Here is a 6,000-nt window from a genome sequence, read left to right on the forward strand (position 1 = left end):
TTGCACAACGTCGATCACCACGTATAACACCAACCACAAATATAACACGTTCCATATAAAAGGAACCACATATCCGGTCCTCCTCAGTATATGACAGGTGACGTACCACCTCACTAGCCTCACCACAGCCCATTGGCCAACATGTCTTTTGGCATAGCTTATTAGCCTAGTCACCCTGTCGCATACCAAACAGTTCCATGACGTACAGTCACCGCACATAGCACAATCAACAAGAACCCAACATTAATATTGTACGAGAAATATGTATCTCTCACTCACCCTCAAATCGCCACCGCAATATACACACTCCACAACGAATGACCGACCGAAATTGCTACGATATGCATCACCGCAATCGGTCGGGGACGATTGCTCCACTCTCTCGACTTCTCCTTTGACTACAAAATGAGCACCACCAATACCCACTCCTCCCTTTTAAAAGACCACAAAGACTCGGCATATGTGGGAGTCTTGAAACGAGACACATGTCCACACTTAAATTATTTTTCTTTGTTCAAAATGTTCTCTGTACTTCATTTTTAGCTTACACGTAGCTAGGCACATGCACACATACTTCTATTATTATTTCTAGTATTTATCTTAGTCTCAGTAAAAGGATTCGGTCCAGTCAATAAAAATGATATGATTTCACTAATATATACTAAAGTATATTTTTATGGGTGTTACACAAAGCTAACAAACTCAACGAGTATATATGCAGGATTCAAAAATGCAATACATATAATAAGGTTTCTGAAAAATAAGAGGTTTCTGGTGTTTTATGTTGATTACTTTCTACTCTTTTTTTTTTTTTTTTTTAATCTTGTCAAAAAATGTTGATTACTTTTTGGTCTTGTTCTCGTAGGTAGAAAGGTGAGAGGAAGGAAGTTCTTCCAAATTTGGTTTAGTTGTTCAACTGATCGGTTGTGTGGTGGAAGTTAGAAAATATGCATAGTTCGATTTTTGGGTTCAAACGGATTAAAATTTAGAACACTTAATTTTTTAACCATATTTTTAATATATAAACTGTCTAAAAAAGTTCAAAAAATTAAGGAGTCTTGTGGTGCACCCTAAGAGTACTTGATTTTTTAATCATATTTTTTAAAACCAAAATAAAAAACCAGCAAATGAAACCAAAATCCTTAAATGCATAGAAGAGTTGGAGGTATTGGCTCACAATTTGAGAGATAAGGCTGGGTAACTTAGTTGCAGGTGCAGCAACAGAGCATTGATAGCTTGGGCCCGCAGGTGCAGCAATCCTTAAATGTCTTATCAGCAATTTGCCCGTTGCAAATTAAATGCCTTATCTTCAATTTTAACCACCCATTCAGATTTTCTTCTTATCTTCAATTCTCTATATATATAACTACTTCACACTTACTCTCATTCACACATCCTCACAATTTCCTCAACTTTCATTTCATTTTCATAATTCATAGAAGAACATTATGGATCAGTACATTTTTTCATTTTCGGATAGTTGGTCAGTTGGGAACAATGTTGTGAATGATGTTTCTTGTGGGGAGAGCAGCTCCTGTTGGGCGTGATTACACAGCCGAATTTACGACTGACCAGGTTAGTTATTACTGCTATTATTATACATATTTGTTACTTATTTTGAAAGTATGCTGCATAATGTTGTGCTTGTACGTATTTATTTTTTTTGTTATAGATATTTGAACCTAGAGTTGTCATGTTAGATTGGGTGCTGAGAGTTGGTAAGGAAAATGATTTTGTGATTTTCATAAGTAAATTTGTTAGTATAAAGGGCAACAAGATGCCGAAGTGCATTCTTATTTGTGAAAGGGAATGATTGTACAAACTGCCACCGAAAGGGCATTCAATGCAAAGGATTACTGGAACTAAAAAATGTGATTGCTCATTTAAGCTGTGAGGTATAGCACAACCTCCAAACGGTGTCATGTGGGGTTTGAAGGTTGATACAGGTTTTCATAACCATGAACTAGCTGAAGTTTTGAGGGACATGAGTACCCGTCAAGGCTAACCCCAATCCAGCAGCAATTAGTTTGTGATATGTCCAGCAGCACTGCGCCTCGAGAAATTCTTAGTTTTATGAGACAACAAGACTAGTCAATTAGTACAGGAATCATGAGCATTTACAATGTGAAGGCACTGTATAAGAAAGAGCAACTGGGGGGTCTATCTTCTATTGGGTACATCTTGAAAGAATTAAATTAAAAAAAAATACATTTATGACTATCTTATAGATGAACACACCAACGAAAATCACAGATATTCTTTGGGTTCATCCTAGAAGCTTAAAGTTATTTGTCAACATACGTCCGTTTTAATTATTGATGAGACGTACAAGAGTAATGAGTATCGGATAGCACTTTTGGAAGTTGTTGGTATCACATCCACAATGAAAACTTATTCTCTTATGTTTGCATATTTGAGTAATGAGATGAAAGAGCGACTGATATGGGCATTGTATACCTTAAAGAGATGGATGGTTGGAAAAGGGGCAGCATTGCCATCGATGATTGTTTCAGATAGGAATCTGGCGCTTCTTGGCGCCATTGGAATATGTTTTCCCTTCGTACAGCACATCCTTTGCATTTGACACATAAACTAGTGTGTAATGAAGAAGTGCAACCCTATGCTTGGTACGAGGTGGGAAGGGTGATGCGTGGCAGTTGTTTATTCATTCATCAACACCGATGTCTTTGCAACAGAGGTGAAATGCCATGTGCGGGGAGTTTGAGCAATACTCCAATGCCATACAATACCTTTGGGATACATGGTTAGATTCTTACAAAGAGCGGTTTGTTGTAGCATATATAAACCAGTTTATGCACCTCAGGAGCAATTCAAGCCAAAGGTAACTTTTCTATAGTCATTGTATATTCACTGTACTGCACTAAAGAATACTTTATGTAACTTTCCTATTTAACACAGTGTATTATTAAATTGCAAGGTGGAGTCTGCGCATGCGAAGCTCAAACGATACTTGGGAGATACCATGTCCTCGCTTCAAACATCTTTTTAGAAAATAGAAAAGATGTCGACCAGTCAGTTCAGAGATATTCGGGAATCGTTCCAGAAATCTCTCAACATTCCACGACACATACATCTACATGAAGGCATTTATAGTGAAATTAGAGGTTGCATTTCATTACAGGCAATGAACTTGATCCATAAGCAGGTACAACGCACTGATAACCAACCCCCCTATGAAGTCGGCCTTTGCTTTTGTAAGATATAAAGGACATACGGATTGCCATGCTTTCACGATGTTGCACTTTACCGTTTTGTGGACAGGCCAATTCCGCTAAGCGCCATCCACCCTCACTGGAGTGTGTTGTCCATGCACGACCAGAGGCATACTGACGAGGGAGCACGATCCGACATGACAGCTCAGCTTATTGAAAGATTAAATGAAATGGATTCCGACAGTCGAAAGTCTATGATGGACAGGTTTCTCGATATGGCGGATCCATCTCGTTGCACAATTCGACCCCTAGCATACAACACAAAACACAGGGGTCGACTTACAGGTAGAGATGAGCAGAATAGAGATCGCATACCTTCCTTCACAGCATCCACTTTAGAATCTTGGGCCTCACGTATTCCAACATCGCGAAGGAGTAATGGGAGGGATCACCTCGTTCAAAAATTTCCTGAGCAGTATCAACGTTATATTTTTCACTGTGTTGACATTCGATCCGACGGTCATTATGGCTTCAGGGCAATAGCCGCACAACTCTTTGGTTCTAAAGATGAATGAGCTTAAGTACGACGGGACCTTATCCAAGAGATTGAACAAAATTGGGTCCTATACGATCAGCTTTATCCAGAACGTGATTATGTATACCAGGTACTACAAAGACTTCGTTGCTTCCAGTCATCGGCACCAGAGGATTATTGGATGGATTCTATACCATTGGGACTTGCATTGCATCAACGTATAACGTTGTACTGCATACATTCGATATGATTGCTTCGAGTTGTCTTACTCACTTGCCGTTGAGCTTTCATCTAGTTCCATTCGCAGCGCGCAAACATATAGCTATTGGCCATGTTAATGGCAATCATTTCATGCAAGTTTTTCTATACCCTTATTACCCTGTATCACTCATCGTAATATGGTGGAGGCTACATGCATCAGTCGAAGCACGCGGATGGACTCATCCTTATGAAGCATGCCTCCAATTGTGGTATGAAGTAATGGAGATAGATCCGCTGGGACGACGACCACAATTTGGCGAAAATATTGACTAAATTTGTGTATTTATTTATGTTCATGTATTGTTTCTATATACTCAATTATAATTAAATGAATTTTAATTTCAGTTTGCATTATTAACTGTTCAGAGAAATATAAAGTAAATTTAAGTGGATTCAACATACATAATTACTTGGAAACTCAAATATAGAAGTTTAAAAACAAAATGGACACAAAAATAAAAATAAAGAGATAGTATATTGGTCCCAAAAAAACATTTAATTTAAACACATTATTTCATATTCAATATTAGACTTGTTTGATAGGTTTTGTTGAGTAGATTTCAAAAATATAAAATTTATTAAAAAAAAATACATGAAAAAAAAGTTATTAGCATTTAAAATTTTGTAACAAAAAAAGAAAACGAGAGAGAGAGAGAGAGAGAGAGAGAGAGAGAGAGTGAGTGTGTGGGGGTGGGGGTGGGGGTAAAAGGGGATCTGCCGGGGGGCCGATTAATAGCTCTCGCCGTTAGTTCTTAAAATATATAAAAAATAAAAGAGTAAAAAAAACATTTTATTTGAAAAATATTAGGTGGAAGTCTTGGAGTTGGAGTCTTGTTTGTTTAGAAACCTTTATTAGGTACCACTAAGTCCCGTTTTTTTTTTTTAAAGCTTTTTGAGTTTTGTCTTTATTTTAATTTTTTTTTGTATTTGTTAGTTTTGTGCTAAAAGTAGATATTTTTAAAAATATTTGAGTATAGTAAAATTATTATTTTTTCACTTTTTTATAAAAATTTGGCGCAAAACTCAACCAATATATGCTGGATTCAGAAATGCAATACATACAGTAATAAGTTTCTCGAAAATAAAAGGTTTATGGTGTTTTCTGGTGAATACTTTTTGGTTTAGTTGTTCAACTGATCAGCTGTGTGGTGGGAAGTTGGAAAATATTCTCACTGTCCCATTCTTTTGTCTCTCGTCCTATTCAATCGGATAAAAATTAAGAGAAATGATATAGGTACCGACCATGGAGGAGAGAAAACGTACCGACGGCCGCCGGCGGGCCGTCTCCGGCCACCGGACGGCCGATCCGAGCCGTCCAAAAATTCTAAAAAAAAAAACCGATGGGGCCTACGCGAGAATTAATGGCATCCGAGGTGTGTAAGGTACTTGATCCGAGCACCCTTTTTTCTTGTATATATGTATATACGTGTATATACACACAAAAAAAGTGCTCGGATCAAGTACCCTACACACCTCGGATGCCGTTGATCCTCGCGTAGGCCCCATCGGTTTTTGTTTTTAGAATTTTTGGACGGCTCGGATCGGCCGTCCGGTGGCCGGAGACGGCCCGCCGGCGGCCGTCGGTACGTTTTCTCTCCTCCATGGTCGGTACCTATATCATTTCTCAAAAATTAATTATAACTTTTAATTGGTACTGTAATACTATTTATATGCAATATGCAATATGGATCTTGTTTGATAGATCTCAATGAGCTCTTTTAAACGATATTTTTAAAATCACCTACTAAATTATAGATTGCAAGATATAATCAATTGAAAAGTGACGCGGACTCCCAAAAGAGACTAGAGAATGGGAACGGACGGAGTATGTATATTATTTTTTTTGAATTTTCTAATTTCGATGTGGATAACTTGTCTTTTGCCTTTGACCGGACCGGGAAAGAAATTAGTAAAGATGCGTGTAAGCTAACATAGATACCCTAACTTTCGAACAATTTTTCTTTTCAAAACGAAAGAATGAAGATAAAGAAAACAGTGCGGATCAAAAAAAAAAAAAAAGATAAAGAAAAC

The sequence above is a fragment of the Rhododendron vialii genome, chromosome 5a (genome assembly GCF_030253575.1).
Source record: "Rhododendron vialii isolate Sample 1 chromosome 5a, ASM3025357v1".
NCBI classification, from domain to species: Eukaryota; Viridiplantae; Streptophyta; class Magnoliopsida; order Ericales; family Ericaceae; genus Rhododendron; species Rhododendron vialii.